This window comes from Molothrus aeneus, chromosome W (assembly GCF_037042795.1).
Source record: "Molothrus aeneus isolate 106 chromosome W, BPBGC_Maene_1.0, whole genome shotgun sequence".
Taxonomy (NCBI): domain Eukaryota; kingdom Metazoa; phylum Chordata; class Aves; order Passeriformes; family Icteridae; genus Molothrus; species Molothrus aeneus.
Window position 1 is genome coordinate 8635699 of NC_089679.1, and position 18680 is coordinate 8654378.

At 43.3% G+C, this 18680-nt stretch overlaps 1 long non-coding RNA gene across 1 annotated transcript in view; it reads left to right on the forward strand.

Annotated features, from left to right (window-relative positions):
- Positions 1 to 16969, forward strand: part of LOC136568563 (uncharacterized) — a 111186-nt gene extending 94217 nt beyond the window's left edge. Inside the window, exon 4 of the long non-coding RNA XR_010785253.1 lies at positions 16563 to 16969. This is a non-coding gene — a long non-coding RNA (uncharacterized lncRNA). The remainder of the gene's footprint in view (positions 1 to 16562) is intronic.
- The last annotated feature ends 1711 nt before the right edge of the window (positions 16970 to 18680 follow it).

Genomic DNA, 18680 nt, shown 5'->3' on the forward strand with positions numbered 1-18680 from the left:
GATTCCGGGAAAGTGTCTCTGGGTGCTGCATTTGGCGGTTCGATGTACGGATTGATATTCTTGCCTGGAATCCACCTTGGGACAGATCCTGTAGACACACAAGCATAACCTCTACCCCAGGTTATTAATAGAAAGGGGCCCATTATTTCTTTGGACTCGGGGTCCTTGATCAGCAGAGGTGATTTCTCTGTGAGCTGAGCTCTGCTAGTGTTTGAAAAGTGTCTGATTATAGGGGGATTTGGCTCCATAAAGGAATTATTAAGAAAATTGATTATGTAAAGGGCCTTACATAATCTTTCTATACTCGATAGTGTTTCAATCCCCCCACGCTGCTGATCAAGGATTCTCTTGAGGTAGTGGTGAGTCCTCTCTACAATAGATTGTCCTATTGGGGAGTGGGGTATGCCAGTGGTGTGTTTCACCCCCCCTGTTTTGCGGAGACAGCCAAAAACTCCACAACTTTGTGAAAGTTGTAAAGCCGGTATGTTTATTATTACAGCGCTGGACGTATGCAGAGATTACTCTCCTTAAAAGGCATGCGTACCTCTTGGAACTTCAGGTCCCTTTTTATCCCCCTCTCAGATACATATGCATACAATTTCACAATAGGTTCGTACATATTCATTTTTACAAATTTCATGTGAAATTTGCCGCTAGTTCTTCTTTATCAGAAAAAATTCTTAGGTCAGGTTGACCTGCTCTTACAGCAGTCTCTCTGTCTCTCTCTATCACCTTCTGTCTCCCCCCACTTATCTCTGTCCTTCACTGAATCTCTGAGCCTAGGCCCTGCAGTCAGGCTACATAGCTATGTTTCAAACTACAGACTTAACTCAAAGATGTACATTTCACCTAAATCAAAATAGATTTCTACCCTGGAGAATTTCCACTTTGCCTCATTCCCCCCTTTCCTAAAAAGGAGGAAGTAAATTCTTTTACTTCATGAAAATTCTTATGACAATAAGTATACTTTAGTGCTTTGCCATTTACGTTTGATAAGGAAGTTAACACACCTACTCGCTGTAGTATTCTCTAATTCTAAATTAGCAATATAATGGATAATCTTAAACTTATTCTAACTAATATTAACAAAACTACAATGGGATGACACAACTTATTAAAGATTCTATTTGCAGTTGGTGACTACTCAAAGATCACATTTCACCAGTGATGATCTGCATTTTGTTTTATTCTTTGCAGAATTTTAGTTATTTCTTTTTGTATCATGTTGGACAGTTCTTTCTGCTTTCTTGGGTTTTTCTTCAAGATCTCTAGTAGGTCTTGGTACTTAATTAATTGTTTTACTAATGTAAGGTCCATTCTAATGGGAGTAGGTGATAGTCTGTGATTCATTGTGTAATTGGTTTTAATCAACTGGTGGGATGTCACTTGGGCTAAGTATGAAAAACTACACTCGATAATCTTAACAAATTACAAATACAAAAATTAAAATGATTTCTGCTAGACAAAATAACATCACTGTTATCAATCTTTACAGCAGCACAAGCAGTTCTCAGGCACACACAACTTTTACTAGTATATACAAGTTCAGTTTTCTGGTCAGTGACTGGATGAATTTCAAAGTGGCAAATACTCTGTTCAGTGTTTAGACACACATCTTGGGCATATAATAGTATTGCTTTCACAAATGAATCTCAGCTGTTGTTCTCTCATAATGCAGGATTCTAAGTTTACTGTTTGCCACTTTTCATTCACTTTTCATGCTCACACTCTATGTTTTGAAGGGTAGAGCACTTTTTTTTCATGATTTAATCTTAGTGCAATGATGGGATGGATAACGTAAACAATGGCATTACACATGGTAAGCACAAAGGCAGTGGCTACATTAGAAGCAGGATCATAGGTGAAATTTACTATAGTCTACTAGGATTGAAAGTTCTTTTCAAAATCAATCACATTATCTTAGACAATTTTCCAAATTTCAGCTGGAAAATTACTTTCACTTCTTTCTCGTATGATCAGAGCTGCTGTTGCTTGCATTTATAACTGTGCTTGTATACAACTAAAAGTTAAAGACACGTTATCTTGAACTGTGCTAAGTGCTTCTACTATTAACTTGTGGTCTTGGTCCTCGGCTTTTTCTCACTTTGGCAGTGCTTTTGAAATCTGCCACTGGCTAGTTCTTAATGCCAATAGAGATGACTCTAAAGGCTGCTTCAATTTTGTTAGGCCACCTGCTGCAGTGGCCAGTTTATTCATCAGTATTTCTGAACCAATTCTATTTAAAACTCTTAATCTTGTCTCTAATATCTCAGATCTTTTCTTATTCTGCTCCTGAGATATACCTGTCTTTGTAACCACATTGTCTAGCCCACAAAGGATGTTCTTAGGAAAGAGGAGCAGGCTGGTTGGATTTTTGAGATGTTAATTTGCATTAGCAACTCAACACGTTTGAGAGACCATTTTGGATTGAACAACAGTTGTTGTTCACTCACATTCTTCACTAGTAGGGGCCTATTTCATACACTTCAGGTTCAAGTTTGGGTTGGGTCTGAACTATTTGAGTTTCAGTGTGGGTTGTATAAGGTCTTGGTGTTGTAAAAAGTGCAGTGTCCATTTTAAATTTAAATGAGAGCCTGATAGCATCTCGAGCCTAAAGGCAGGTCACTTCTACAGGTCGTATCAAGGTGAAATTACACTAACAGTTTGATTCACTTAGGCTATCACAAACTTCCTGGTGTTTGTATACACTAGGAGAGGTTGAGACACTAATTGCATCTGGTCTCTCATAAGCTGTCCTATTGATGACCTGGCACTTTGATTTCTTCTTCTCTGAGCTCTTGAAGTGCCTACTGTTCTCGTTCTTGCCATTCTTGCTCTTCATATACTTGATTCTCATGAATTAATACAGTGGATAGGTTTAAATCTTTTATCTTAGAAAGTTCTCCCATGGATCCAGTATACTGATTAAAAGCTTGGGACTAAGGCTATTCAGCATTGCTTTGGATAGAGGTACTCTCTAGTTCTAAAACTTCAGTTATAATTACATACAAAACAATTCTGTAAATCAAAGTATGAACTACTTTTGACCGCAGTATATTCATTTTTTCTGAGTAAGTTCTAATCTCAGTTCATTGTCTCCTGGTGTCACTCTCTAAGGGGCTCTTGGGGCTTTCTTCACTCAAGAGTGGTGGATCCAGGCATTCTGCTCTTTGATCTTGATTGCGGTGAAGGTGATGAGAAGTACTTGCAGTGGTCCCTCTCACTGTGGTTCTAAAGTCTTTTCTGCAAGAGGCTTAACATATACATAATTTCCAGACTGTATATTATGTACTGGTCTATCTAGCTCTTTGCTCTGAGTTCCAGCCATGTGTTTTCAATTTCTCTGAGCTGTTTGCTTAAAGCTACCATGTAGGTGACCAGTGTTACTTCTCCAGTGTGGGTGGACATTCTCTTTTGTATTCCATATGGTCCTCTATAAAGCTTTTCAAAAGGACTCAGCTTTCTTTTAGCTCGAGGTTTAGTTTGAATTTGCAATAGTGTCAGTGGAAGAGCTTGGGGCCAGGGTAGATTAACTTCCTGCTCCAGTCTTACAATCTGCTGCTTGATAAAATTATTCATTTTCTCTACCTGGCTGCTTGATTGGGGGCGGTATGGAGTGTGAAGTTCTCAATCTATTCTTAGGTGGCTACTAATCTGTTGCACTATTTTGGAAATGAAATGTGATCCTCTATCTGAGGATATTGTGGCTGGAACTCTGAAGCGTGGTATTATTTCTTGCAATAATACCCTGGTTACTTCTCGAGCTTTGACAGTTCTGGTGGGGAATGCTTCTGGCCACTCTGAAAATGTATCTGTCAATACCAGTAAATACCGATATCCCCTTTCCTTGGGAGTTCTGAAAAGGCAATTTGCTACTGCTGTCCAGGCCCATGGCCTCTCTCAATCTGACCGAGTTTTGGCCTGGGGGTATTTTTGGGGTTAGTCTGGAGGCAAGGATCACACTGTCGGTTTACCTGAGTAATAGTGGCATATAAATTCTTGACAACAATTCTTTCAATCAGTGTTCTAGAAAGCTTGTGGAAACTACTACTTCAAAGTCAACACTTTATTTCGATGCACTCTGTATCACTGGCAGCCTTGGTCATTTTGGGAAAGGAGCTACACTTTATAAAAGCTTTTAAGTACTTGGGCCCTAGTGTGTTTTCTAGTGCTCTTCCTTCACTAGTGACTATGAAAATGGGAAGGGATTACTAGCTTTCTTTCAATGGTAGCCCACCCCTTGTGGTTGCATGTCTTTTTTGATTAGTATTATTATATTCTGGCTTACCTTCGAGGAAATCTGTCCCTAATTACTTCACCTTTTGCTGCTTTCTTTGCCTCTCTATCTGCTAGCTCATTTCTTTCTTCTAATTCTAAGCTCACTCTCTGGTGTGCCTTAATATGCTTTTTCAGGCAGCTGAACTGCTTCTAGCAGCCAGATTGTCTCTTCTTTCTTTGTGAGGTTAGCAGTCTCTTCTCTTTCTAGATGGCTCTATGTGCATACATGACTCTGAATGCATACCTCGAGTCTGTATAGATGTTTATTTTCTTTTCCTTTTGCTGTTTCTAAGGCATGGGTCAGTGCATTTATCTCGGCTTTCTGTGCAGAGGTACTTGTTGGTAAGGGTCTAGACTCTATTACTTCTCTGCAGGTAATTACTGTGTACTTAACATGTCACTTTCCACTGGCAATGTAGCTGCTCCTGTCAGTGAACCAGGTCTCTGCATCGTCCAGAGGACTGTCTTTCAAGTCTGGGCATCTGGAGTAGGTGGCTTCAATGGTCTCCAGGCAATCGTGGTGTACTGCTTCTCCTTGATTCTACTGAGAAAAGAAGCTGGGTTGACAATATTAGTCACTATTATCTCTACATCATCTTGCTCTACTATGATGGCCTGGTATTTCAGGAACCTCTGTGGTGAGAGCTAGTGGCTGCTCTTTACTGCCAGTACTGCAGACACTGTGGGACACTAGCACAGTCATTTTTGTCTCAGGGTAAACTTGCATGCCTCTTGAATATTCAGCACGATTGCTGCTACAGCTCTGAGGCAACCTGGCCATCTTTTGGCTGTTGCATCTAGTTGCTTAGAGAAGTAAGCAACTGCCCTCTGGTATGGACTCAAGTCTTGAGCCAGTATTCCCAGGGCAATTCCTTGTCTTTCATGGGAAAATAGAAAGAATGGTTTACTTACATCTGGAAGTCTCAAAGCTGGAGCTGACATGAGGGCACTCTTTAGCTGGTGAAAGGCCTGTGTGGCTTCTTTGTCTACTGGAGATTTCTCTTTCCATTGGCAATAAGAGCATAGAGGGGTCTGACGAGCAGTCCATAATTATAAATGTACAGCCGGCACCACCCTGCCATGCTAAGAAGGTTCAGAGTTCCTTTATTGTCTGGGGTTTCGGGGTTTGGCATATGGCTTCCTTGCTTTAAAGTCTGTTGCCCAGCACTCACTTCGTACCCTAGGTAGATAACTTTCTGTTTCACTACCTGTGCCTTTTACTTTGATACTCTGTATCCTTGGAGTCCTAGGAAATTTGAAAGGCTTACTGTCTAGGCTACACATGCTTCTTTCATCTGAGTGGCTACTAGAAGATCATCTACGTACTGAAACAGCCTCCCTTCTTGTGGAGCTTCCCAGGACTCTGGATCTTTTCAAGTTGTTCTCTAATCAGAGAGGGGGAATTTTTGAAGCCTTCAGGCATATGAACCATGTGAGCTGTGTTTTGCACTGCTTCTAGGGCTTTCTCATTTGAATGCAAAAATTTTCTGGCTGGCTTCATGGATAGGGAGGCAAAAGAAGGCATCTCTCAGGTCTAAAACAGTAAACCAGGTTAGCTCAGGTGTTAAAAAAGTTAGTAAAGTATATGGATTTTCTACCACAGGGTATAAATTCTTTGTTATCTTATTGACAGCCTTCAATCCAGTACTATCCATAATTGGGCTGATTTCCTCCCTATCTTCTTTTTGAGGGGGTACTGCTCAATTCTCACTGGTTGTGTTCTTTCTTTAAGCTTGATTACTATGCGGGGGCATTTTTCACCCTCTCTGGTACAGCAGAGGCTCATACTCTCGAAAATACTTATTTACTTATTCTAATATCTCTTTACTAATGTCTTTCCTAATTTCAGTGGCTGTTAGTGTTAAGCCTAACATCTTTATATCATTTGCCTCCAGAGTAACCTCTTCATTTGAGAATGTTTAGCGAATTGAGCATATACAAAAGCTTCTAAGTACACATGTTACTTTAAAGGTTTGCAAAAGTATGCCTTCTCAGACTGGCCAGTTGTTCTTCACACCTACAACATAAACATTTTCCACAGGTACTAAAGCTTTATTTAAAACTGAATAAATGGCCCCTGTATCAACTAAAATTCTACTCTTTTCTTTCTTCTGATCTCACTGCCTCTTGCAGAGGGGTCTGTTACTTCTTAGTTCTGGATGAAATTGGACTGCCAGGAGGGGGATGGGTGCGAATGGGTATACCTTTGGAGCCTGAGTCTTCTTTTTTGGGGAGGTCATCTTCATCTTTCCTCTCTTACCATAGGAGGAGCCTTTAACAAATCATATGTACTCATTTTGCGAACTGAAATCGCTTTGCGTTTCAGCATGATAATCTTTGTCTGACTTCATACATTGCTATCTTATGCTGCATGCTGAACAACACGTTTGATTTGCCTTCTTTTTGCCTTGTTTTCTTTTTCAAGGGCCAAGACTAGTGGATCCGAGAACAGTCTGATCCCACAGTCCTTTTGCCATTCTTGGTGATTTCTTAAAATAAAAAACATATTGGCATACGAAACTTCATACCATTTACTTTCCCGTCTTAAAAACAGCATTAACTGCAATGAGGTATTATAAATCTTTTTATTTTCTGAGCTGCCCCTACTGGCAGCCTTGTCCTAGTGAGCCCCTCCCAAAAGGGGCTAGTTCAGGAACTTCTTTGCTCTGGTTAGTTCTCATTATCTCCTTCTCCTTATACTATCTTGTTTCTGCCTAAGCTTCACAGTGTCTTTTCTCAGTTTTTCTTCATACGCAGACTTCCAGGTGGCAGGTATCAGATGTGATTCTCTACACATAAGCTTTAGGATCTCAGGTTCTGAATCGGCTTGATCAGGAACCTTTAATTTACACTTAAGACACAGAACAGTAATACTAGCGCCTCTCACAAACTCTGCATTGCATATAAGGTGCCAGCTTCTCAATGCACCAAAAACTCTAAGGAATTGCTTGCAGGCTATCTCGTTTATCACTTCAGCGTTTATCACTCAACTTCTACGGCACGTTGTTCTCAGTCTAAGCTTACTATAATACCTACTGAAGTCCCATTAACTCATTTATCTCTTCTATCTAAACTCTGTTTTACAAAATGTCAGTCTTTTCTAGTTCTCTTCTTGCACAATCTAATTAAAGCATTGTTTCTACTGACACTCACTTTACTGCTTTGCAAAAGGCTGCGCTTGTTACAGCAAAAACTCTGAAATGCCCACAAACACAGACACACACACACCCTCCCTATCTCAAATTCACTAGAGCCAGGGCTTGAATTGCTGTGGGGGGGAATTCTTGGAATTCCTTTAATTCGCTTTACCACAGTTAAACATAAATCACCATACCATAGTTCTTCTGTGTAAAATGCTACACTTGTTGCAAACAAAATCTTAAAATTTCTACAAACACCACTATACAATCTGAGAATCAAATTACCACAGTGTGGTGGAAGAAAATCACTACACAAAATTACTGGGAAAGGGCATATCTCTCAAAGTGTCCACTTTTCTCAACACAACACAACATACAATAATTCAGCATTTACTCACATCAGCTGTCTCTGGACACAATCAAAATAACAGCACACAGTAAAATTCCAGAGATCAAGTCCAAACTACTAGGGCAAAGGAACTCCTTGAGCTCATACTCACAGTTAAAATATGCTAAATCTACACAAATCATATTTAAACACAATAAATACCTTCACTGACGTTTCTCCACTTGTTCCACTTCTCCGCAGGGCACTCCTTGCCCCTACAGCCTGCTTCAGCCAGCGCCTCAAGCCTCACCCGGATGCTTCAAACACGGGTAGAACTCACTCCTTCCATGCCATGGGTGAACTCACTTGTTCGCTCTCTCTTTCATACACTACACACTTGCACGATTACAAACACATTAACATTACCCACACAATTCATTATCCATACAATGATACAGTGTCCGGACACTACACACACACACAGGTTCACTCGACCCACCCCCAGGGTCGCTAGCGGTCCGCCCTATCAGACAGTGAACTCCCGTCTCTAGTCCAGCTGCTCTATCAGCTGCATCTACAGGCCGAGCACTCAGACGTCTCTGAGTGACTTACTCAGCCGTCCTATCTCTCTTTTCCTCTGGGGGTCCCTCAATACATACCGTATCCTCCACAGGCCAGCAGGTCCTTGTCTGTCCTTGCAGGAGGCAAGCCGAGATGAGCGGAGCTCTTCCGGGAAAATCCCGGGGTGTGCCTTGGAGGTCTGTCGATCCTCTCTGTCCCTGCGGGGACAGAGATGGTCTCATCTAGATCGCCAAAATGTTTTGCGGAGACAGCCAAAAACTCCACAACTTTGTGAAAGTTGTAAAGCCGGTATGTTTATTATTACAGCGCTGGACGTATGCAGAGATTACTCTCCTTAAAAGGCATGTGTATCTCTGGGAACTTCAGGTCCCTTTTTATCCCCCTCTCAGATACATATGCATACAATTTCACAATAGGTTCATACATATTCATTTTTACAAATTTCATGTGAAATTTGCCGCTAGTTCTTCTTTATCAGAAAAAATTCTTAGGTCAGGTTGACCTGCTCTTACAGCAGTCTCTCTGTCTCTCTCTATCACCTTCTGTCTCCCCCCGCTTATCTCTGTCCTTCACTGAATCTCTGAGCCTAGGCCTTGCAGTCAGGCTACATAGCTATGTTTCAAACTACAGACTTAACTCAAAGATGTACATTTCACCTAAATCAAAATAGATTTCTACCCTGGAGAATTTCCACTTTGCCTCATTCCCCCATTGATTTAAGAACTATTTGAATTTTTGGGAGGCGTAAGCAGGACCATTGTCCGTTTTTATGACTTGGGAAATGCCTAGGGTGGATAACACTAGGAGAAAATGCTTGATAACATCTTTGGCCTTTTCTCCTGCATGGGCCAATGCAAATACAGCTCCAGAGAATGTATCTATAGACACATGGATATATTTAAGTCTTCCAAAGGGGGCATAATGGATAATGTCTGTTTGCCACAGTTGTAGACTCTCGAGGCCCCAGGAATTAACACTGGTCCCCATAGATGGCATAGCAAAGTCCTGGCAATTGGGGCAGGAGCCCACAATTGCTCTTGCCTGTTCCCTTGTGATTTTAAACATATGAACAAGGGCTGGCACATTCTGGTGGAAAAACTGATGGCTCAACTTTGCCTGATTGAAGATGTCTGGCAGGGTGGTCTGCACTGCCATGGCCAAAGCATCTGCCCTCTGGTCGCCCTCTGTAACTGGTCCTGGGAGGTCGGTGTGTGACTTCACACGCATAATGTGGTATGGTTGTTCTTGGTGGGAGAGGAGATAGACTAGCTTTGAGAACAAGCTATATAATGTGGAGAGCTTTGTGGATAATTGGCTAGCTGAGAAAGGCCACTTCGATGTGATACCGTTGGATAAGGATAGGGGAAACAAGCTGGGGATTAAGTAACCAGTGGCCAATCACTGACAGAGGTCATGGTGACCTTCGCTGAAACAGGAAGATGGGGGAGAAAATCGCTTGCCAGAAAATGAAGATAGCCTAGGTAGAGTAGCTATAAGAATGTAAACATAGAAACAAAATAATCATTAGAGCATAGAAGTAGGTGTGGTTGATCTAAGTGTGCTTTAACCAATAATGAGCTCAGCTTTTGCAATATGTATAAGCTTCATTAACACCAATATAAATATGTGTGAGCTATCAATAAACTTTGGGATTTGCTGTTCACGCATATTGTGTGAGGCAATTCCTCCGCCGATCACGACAATATAAATTTGGATTTGACACTTCTTTTAACAAAGAATGTTCTGCTCTTTCAGCTATTACAGCAACATAGGCCGAATCAGTAACTAGATTCAAGGGCTGTTTGAACTTCTCAAAGGCTCTGACAGTGGCTGCTAATTCTGTGATTTGTGGGGATCCCTGAACAAGCTGAACATCAGACTCCCACTCCTGAGCGTCAGGATTTTTCCATGTCAGAAGTGACTTGTGGGGTCTTCCGGAGCCATCAGTAAAAACAGTCATCGCCTTTAAAGGAGTTTGACTCTTTAATGATTTGGGGACCAAATTAAAACACGCACTAAATAGTTTATGTTTTGGTAGGTGGATAGAGATTTGACCTGGGTAGCTGTCAAGAGCAAACTGGAGGTGTTCATTGGTGTGGAGCAAAGCTTCGAGATTACCTGATGTCAATGGAAGCTAAATGCATGTGAACTCACACCCTGCTAGGGTCTTGAGGTGTGCTCTGGCTTTTATAATGAGCTGAGCCATCAGCTCCTGGGGTGTTGTAATAGTCTTATTTGGTTGGTGTGATTGGAACACCCACTCAATGATTAAAAACTGGTCCTTCAGAGTGGGGGCCCACTGGAAAATGAGCCCATGAAACTTGGGTGACTTACCCAAGATGACAAATTGAAAAGGCAGGGTAGGATCAGCATGGTGGGCTTGTCTCGTGGACAGGGCCTCTGATACCTTTTGGATCACTACCTGGGCCTCCAGTGTAATAGTTTGTGGCAAGTCGAGGTCATTGCAGCCTCACAGGAGGTTGAAAAGGGGTGCGAGATCCTCAGTCATGATCCCTAACAGTGGACGGACCCAGTTTATGCTCCCACATAGCTGATAAAGGTCTCTCAGAGTTCTTGGGTTATCCTTGATGGTGAGCTTCTGGGGTATGATGGTCTTTTCGCTGATCTGGAGTCCAAGGTAGGTCCACGGGCAGGTGTGCTGAATCTTTTCTGTAGCAATTTCAAATCCTACTCCTTTGATGGCTTGAAGAATCTTTTTGAGAACAATCTCCAAATAATAGGTAGTATCAGTGCATATTAAAATATCATCCATATCGTGAAAAATTGTAACATCAGGGAATTTTTTTCAGGTGGGCGAGAGAATGCAAGCAACAAACATTCGGCAGATAGCTGGAGAATTTTTCATCCCTTGGGGAAGAACTTGCCATTGATACCTTTTTGTAGGGGCTTGTCTATTAATTGATGGCACAGAAAATGCAAATCTTGGGGCATGTCTGGGATGGAGAGGGATATTAAAAAAGCAGTCTCTGATATCAATGACTGCCAATTTCCAATCTCTCAGGAGCATTGAGGGTGAGGGTAGGTCGGGCTGCAGAGGACCTATGTCCACAATGACCTCATTGATCTTCCTGAGGTCTTGAAGGAGCCTCCACCTGTCTTTGCCTGGCTTACAAATGACAAAGACAGGGGTGTTCCAAGGGCAGGTGGATGGTACTTTGTGGCCCTTGGACAACTGCTCCTGCATGAGGGATTCGAGTGCCTTTAACTTTACTTCTGAGAGGGGCCACTGATCAATCCACAATGGTTTATGAGTTTTCCATGTGAGTGGTATGGTAGAGCACTCCACAGTGGCCCCAGCTAGAAATCCCTTGGTGGTGAGGGTATTTCTAGCCTTGCTCCCCATTGAGACAATAGGTCCCTGCCCCATAAGGTGATAGGTGCCCTTACCACAAAAGGTCTTACTGTGGCAACCTGACCCTCAGGTCCTTCAATAAGGATTGTCCGTTTGCTCCACATAGAGGTGGCAGCCCCTCTCATCCCATAGATGACTCCATTGGCTGGCACCAGTCCCCAGCCCTGTGTCCACTCAGAGAGGGCAATGATGGTCACGTCTGCTCTGCTATCTGCCACACCTGGAAGATAAACTTTGTCCCCTTTGTTAAACAAGCCACACTCTATAAGAGGTCTGTCTTGGCCCACAGTCTCTGCCTAAAAAACCATAGGGTTTTCTGGCAAAATGTCAGTCCAGGTAGGTATGAGAAAAGCGTGGGTGATGGGTGTGCCCTTAGACAAAAACCAAGGTGGGTCTACACATGAGACAGCCACAGTAATTTCATCCCTTGATCCCACTGTTTGAACTTCAGAAAGTACTTGCAGCCTGTCTGATCTGTTAATAGAGTTCCCTATGATTAAAATGTTCCTTGGTCCATCAGAAGGTCCAAATTTACCAGTTGGAATTTGGTAGCTCACTTCATCATCAAACTGGATGGAAAGGGCGCTTACCAGCGTGCATGGTGTTCCTGCCTGAACCTGTTGGTAGGCTTTGGAGAGTCGGCACTCTTCGTCATAGTAGGTGTTGTCATAGATGATCTCTCGGGGCCTCAACTCTCTGAGATGGTGGGGAAAGAGGGACAGAGCAGCTTGGCATTTGGTGTCACAGTGCATGGCTGCCCTGCGCTTGGCTGGAAGTTTCCCTGGTTCTGCTGGTAAGACGGATGATGCTGGACCTGCTGGTGATATTGAAACTGGGGACAATGTTTAAAATGTTCCTTAGAGTTTTGGCATGCAGTGGAGGGACAACCAGTGGAGGGGTGTTTCTGCAAAAAGTCTTTATCACATTCCACCTGGAGGTGGCCCAGTTCACCACACTTAAAGCATCTCATATTTTGTTTATTCTGTGCCACAAAGGCTTCAGCTACTTCTTTGCTCACTGCCAGAGCTACCATATGTTCAGTGGTTGTGAGACAGGTACAGGCTTCCACCATTTGCTGAATGGTGGGGTTCAGGGTCAGGAGGGAGTGCCCTTATAATTTTCTTGCATTCCGCATTTGCATTGGACACTGCTAGCTTGCTGAGCAGCTCCTCTCTAGCCCTTGGGCAATCAATTTACTTATCAATAGTGTCTTTTAGTCTGTCTATGAATTTAATGTCTCGTCAATGCTCTGGCGAATGTCCGAGAAACTTTGTTGTGAGGTGGTGCCATCCGGTGTTTGGAATAAAGCGTTCTGGGCAGCATTTTTAATAACCTCTAGAATGGCCCTGGGGATATATTGTGCCTGCTCTTATGGCTTTTTGAAATTGCCATCCTCACTTAATTTCTCTGAAGTCAAATGGGTCTGTCCATCCTCACCTTTGTAATTATTTAATAATGCTTTTAGTTGTTTTTTCCAAATTGATTCCCACAGAAGAAGTTCCGTGGGTGAGAGGAGGAGGGATGTAACATGTCAAAGATTGTGTGGCACAAGGACATAGCTCGAGAAAGTCACTCATAAAAGGTTTTTAAAATAGGGTGATTTCCTCCCATAATCTTTACATGCTTTGCATTGTTCCTTAAGTTCCCCATATGGGATTGACTCCTACTTAGGGTTCCTCCCTCTTTTAAATATAACTGGGGCTGCTAGGATTTGCAGCTTTCCAGCTATATCCCAATCACCCTCCTGAGCTGCTTGTTTTCGTACCTCTGCCCAGTGATCTCCAGAACCACTATCTGAATCTGAGAAATCACTGCCCTTCTCCAGAGAGGAGGGAGATGTGCTGGCATGGGCATGAGAGCTCCAGCTGACTGGCAAGCCCTGGTGCTTGGGGTCTTTAGTATCCAAGATGGCTACCTTCTGGTCAGCTTCACTTCTGGTTCCCACACTAGAAGCATGGGAACTGAGAGTGGCCATATCAGAGGAGGCAGGGGGCTAGGATTTGCAGCTTTCCAGCTATATCCCAATCACCCTCCTGAGCTGCTTGTTTTCGTACCTCTGCTCAGTGATCTCCAGAACCACTATCTGAATCTGAGAAATCACTGCCCTTCTCCAGAGAGGAGGGAGATGTGCTGGCATGGGCATGAGAGCTCCAGCTGACTGGCAAGCCCTGGTGCTTGGGGTCTTTAGTATCCAAGATGGCTACCTTCTGGTCAGCTTCACTTCTGGTTCCCACACTAGAAGCATGGGAACTGAGAGTGGCCATATCAGAGGAGGCAGGGGGCTAGGATTTGCAGCTTTCCAGCTATATCCCAATCACCCTCCTGAGCTGCTTGTTTTCGTACCTCTGCTCAGTGATCTCCAGAACCACTATCTGAATCTGAGAAATCACTGCCCTTCTCCAGAGAGGAGGGAGATGTGCTGGCATGGGCATGAGAGCTCCAGCTGACTGGCAAGCCCTGGTGCTTGGGGTCTTTAGTATCCAAGATGGCTACCTTCTGGTCAGCTTCACTTCTGGTTCCCACACTAGAAGCATGGGAACTGAGAGTGGCCATATCAGAGGAGGCAGGGGCTGCACAAGGGAGGGGCTTCCCGATGTAAGGGGAGGTTCCCAATGCAGGGGCAGAGCCTGACACAGGCAGAGCCTGATGCGGGGCCAGGAGAGGAGAAGGATCACATGCACTTTTTTGTGTGGCTAAAGCAGGCAAATTTTGCTCCAAATAATTCAAAATTGTGGGTCCACCCATGAGGCCAGCACCATTTTGAGCCATAGAACTGAATGGGGGAACTGGGCACATGGGCATAGGAAAGAGGGTTAGGTTGGAGCCCAGGGTGCCATGGCCAGTGCCATCCTGAGAAGGGGACAGGAGAGGACCAGAGATGGCAGAAGGCAGGTAGCTCTCCTGCACCTTTAGGCAGTTTCCATCTCCAGACTTTTCCTGAGGGGACGAGGGAACAGGGACACAGGAGAAGGAACACGACAACTGAGGTAATAACTGGGGTACTGAACTCTCAACATTCCCCAAATGCTCCCCCAAACCCTCAATCACTTCATAAATAGAATGAAAAATTGGATAAAACTTCCCAACCCAAAAATTCCCCTCAGATTGCATGATATATAACTTTTCCCCAACTTTGTCCCAAAACTCAATTGACAAAACCGATTACCGTGTGATATCCATAAAATACTCAAAAATCCAGCTAACAAAATACTTTAAATGACTCTTAGAAAACCCAACACCATTTTTAACAAGGGTATCATAAACTTGAAAATAAACTTCCCATTTCAAGATAGTGAATTTTGCTCCCATCTTGCACTTTCTCCCTCCCACAAGATAAAAATGTGAAAATGAAATAAAAATGTGCCCTTCACTGCAACATACTCACCATACAGTTTGGCCAAAAGAAAAATCTCCTGGGGGTCTCGCTGACGCAACCGATCCTCGACGATGGAGGATTGCCAGCCACTCCCTCAGGAAAGTCTCCCAGAAAATTGGGGTTTTTTTCCTCAGGAAAACTGGAACTCCCAAATGCAGCTTTTGTCCAGTGGCAGTGGCCACTGGAGATGCTTTCAAGGAGCCCATGGAAGGGCCCCACATTTGGGCCCCAATTGTAGCAGCATGGTAAAAATGGATGGTGTTTGCTGCTACGTCCCAAAAGCGTCTTCTGAGAAAGCCGCTCAGGCAGGCACAGACAGTCACTCAATCCACACTCACACCACAGATAGGTCAGTAAAGAAAGATGGAAAGGGTCTCTGTATAGAGTTCCAGCGAGGTTTATTGTAGAGTCATGCTGAAGGAGTCCAGGGACAGAAGACGAGAAAATAATCCAGTGTCCTAGGTTAAGTATGGGGTCAGGGCCCAATGGTCTGCAGGCACAGGGGCAGTACAAGGGCAGGGCAAAGGGCAATGGCCGATAGGGGAAGGGCTGTAGTATTCACATTCTTTGAACAGACAGAGACATAATTCTCTCTCCCAGGATTTTTCCTGGGGAAGGCTGTGAGAAGCTCAGAGAAGAAAAGAAAACAATTCTTATCTCTACTTGCTGCTCCTGTTGTTTGGCACATGTGGAATGTGTTATGGAGATTGTTTACCGAAAGTAATTTGTTAATTGGACTCTGCTGATGGCTGTTTGGACTGATTGACCAACTGGGTCAAAGCTGTGTCGTAACTGTCTGGAAAGGATCATGGGTTTTTCTTTAGTATCTTTTTAGTATAGTATCTCTTTAGTATAGTTTTAATATAGTATTAGTGTAATATAACCTAGCTTAATAAAGCAATTGTTCAGCCTTCTGAATCATGGAGTCAGAGCACATTATTCCCTACATTGGGGTCGCCCGGCATCAATAAAGGGCAGATTAACATAGTGCTGCAGAGCACCGTGGGAGAAGCCCCTTTCATATCACCCTAAGCAGTGAGGCATTCTCTAAATCTGTGACAGATTCTTCCAGGGCATTACTCTAAAAGTTCCCCTAATAGGCTCAAAGGCCTCCATAGACCGTATCTTGTGGAAAGTACTCCATGCTTGCACAGTGTGAGGAGGAAGGAGTGGCCAAGTTGGAGCGTTATGAACAGACTGCAACCCCCATTCCCCATCCCTCTGTACTGCTTAGGGGAAAGGCGGTAGAAGATTCAGCAGTGAAGTTGAGCCTTAGAAGAAGGGAGACGTGGTGGTGACGTTTTTATTTTGTTTTATTTCTCACTATCCTGCTCTGTTATTAGTTGGCAATAAATTAAATATGTCTTCCCCAGGTGAGTCTGTTTTACCCATGACTGTGATTAATGAGTGACCTCCTGTCTTAAGTTGGAAATGCGTGTGTGTATTCCATTCTTATCTGATGGGGCAGTTATCTTCTGTTAATAGGACAGTTTTCATCTCTTCCACAACCCATCTGCCCTCAGGGGAGATATCTTCAGCTAATGGGCCATTAAGTCTCACTGCATGACTGATAAAATTGCATCATCCATTCTGAGAAGCTCTGCCCAGGGGGAGGAGTCAAGCATTCCTAACTGGATATAATCTGAGATTTGAAGACCAGGCAGCCTTTTCCCACTGGATTCCCAGAGGAGCAACAGTCTTCTCCACTGCATTCCCAGAGGAAGACCAGGCCCATCTACACCACCACTGGATCTTCAGAGGAAACCTACACCCTTCTACAGGATCACTGCTTCAACAAAACCACATCTGTCACTCCAGGAGGACTGCAGCCACCATTCAATCGGACTGCTACCAACACCCTGACCCACAGGGTGTCAGGTTGTATTCTAGCTCTGTCAATAGGTATTTTTGTCTGTACTCTTACATTTGTTTTTTTTTTTTTTTTAGTTTTCCTAATAAAGAACTGTTATTCCTATTCCCATATCTTTGCCTGAGACCCTTTTAATTTCAAAATCATATTAATTTGGAGGGAGGTGGTTTACATTTTCCATTTCAGGGGAGGCTCCTACCTTCCTTAAGAAGACAGCTGTCTTTTCAAACCAAGACCCCTCCCTATCTTTATCTCAACCCCTGAGCTTTTTCATCATGTTTTCTCCACCTGTGCTGTTGAGGAGATGGAGTAAGAGAGTGGCTTGGTTGGCACTTAATGGTAAGCCAAGATCAACCCACTATAGAGCAGAAAGGAAACATGAAGGAGAATGGGAGTTTAAAGGGGGCATATGTCTTGTCAACTTTGTCTGTTTATGGCCTACACTTTCCCAGTGTATAATGCCAAAGGCTATGAAGCCCAATTTGTTGTTAGTCAGCTTTTGAAGGAAAGAATTAATGTGCAGTGGAGGTGGTAAACTCCTGTGCATGGACATTTGCTTGATGAGTATGTCTCATAGACTCTTCACATTTTTTATCCATGTAACTAAACAACCTTCCCCGTGTCCTGGATATTGAGGACTGCAAAGGTTATTTCCCCTGCTTTTGCTATACTGTTGAAAATCAAAGTTATGTGGGCCCTCTTCCACAACTGCAGTATTATGGGGCACACAGCATGATACTTGAGGAGAAAACACAATTCTTGGCATGATATACAGCTGATGAGAAAAAGATTTCTGACTTTAAGAAAGAACTATGTTACTATTGCCAGCGAGATGTGAAAATTTTGAGGGGGGCCTGCAGATCATACAGGAATGAGATTATGGTGATAACTTGGGCTATCAGAGCCAAGATTTCCCTAAACCCCTGATTACCAGCACTGTCCAATGTGACTGCTTACTGATACTTGCCTGTGTCTTTGTAGAAGAGCCTCATGGAGAAATGTGTGGACAATGTGTCATGTCTGCAATAGAGAAGCAAGTCAAGGAATGCTTCTGAGAAGCTATGAACAAAAAGTATCCCTGTCAAAATATAGCTCCTTTTCTAGCAATAGAATGGGCCTCCATTCTTTGGGTTTTCAATTTATTTTGCACCATTCAGACTGTCTTGTTTTTTTTCTTTATCCTGTCCCAGTCAGACTGCTTCCTGGCACAACCCATTCTTTTTCTTTAAAGTGTCTGGAGTCAGCTTTCCCTCTGGGGGCATGAAACAGCTCTCTTTCTTTTAAAGCTCTTTCTTTGAATATAATCAACCCTCAAGACCTCCTGTTTGGTTCATGTTTCTAGCTTGTCCAGGAGGTTCTTGAAAATGCTTTCAAACTCAATTGTTGCAACGTCTTGAATGATGCTTTTAACATGTGGCTTAATAATTTCCAAGCTCCTTTTCCAAAGCAGAATATTTAGAAAAACAGGCTATGGAATATACTTCCAGAGTCTATCCCATACATCGAAGGAACGCCTTGAGAACCAGGGAGACCACTGTCGGCCTGGGCTCTGTGTTTATTCATGTACAAGATCAGCTCCTCATAGTTCTTTACCACTACCTATTTGGCATGGTTTCTGAAATTTCATCGACTTCTGGGTCCAGAGATGCAGCTTCACAATCACCTTCATGTCACAGCACAGCTGGTCTTTGGCTGGGCAATTAATTCAGGTATAAACAAGAAACCCAGTCTGG